The sequence below is a fragment of the Etheostoma spectabile genome, chromosome 3, assembly GCF_008692095.1.
Source record: "Etheostoma spectabile isolate EspeVRDwgs_2016 chromosome 3, UIUC_Espe_1.0, whole genome shotgun sequence".
In the NCBI taxonomy this organism is placed as follows: Eukaryota; Metazoa; Chordata; class Actinopteri; order Perciformes; family Percidae; genus Etheostoma; species Etheostoma spectabile.
This window is the reverse complement of record NC_045735.1, coordinates 29,980,241-29,980,644: the sequence shown is the minus strand read 5'-3', so window position 1 is coordinate 29,980,644 and position 404 is coordinate 29,980,241. Positions and strand designations below refer to the sequence as shown.

General features: G+C 36.1%; 1 pseudogene; it reads left to right on the top strand.

Moving 5' to 3' along the window:
* The window catches only part of LOC116687039 (extracellular calcium-sensing receptor-like), a 7,792-nt pseudogene that overhangs the window by 5,292 nt on the left and 2,096 nt on the right, over nt 1–404 (top strand).

Here is a 404-nt window from a genome sequence, read left to right as displayed (position 1 = left end):
CAAATCAACAGGAACCTCACCTGGGTGGATGGTGGCACACAGGTAAGGAGCACAAAAGCAATAATTTAATATATTAAAATTTGGCGATCTTGAAGGATATGTGTTTTTGGTCCATGTTTGTTAAGTCTATATTGTCTGTAAATAAATTCCAAAGTCACAGCATGTTGAGAGTCCCCCTTTATATTTTCTTTAAAGAAACTGTCTAAACGATGTAACTTTGGAAGATATTCACTTGATTTCTTCAGTTCAGACAGTTCAGACATATTGACATAGGGGTATTGTTTGAAGACAGACTTGATACAAATTTGAACCTATCCTGTAATGCTCAGAGTTTAAGAACACACCTGAATATGTATGAGTTTATTTCTCTCTATATGCCAGGTTCCTGTGTCAGTGTGCTCTGA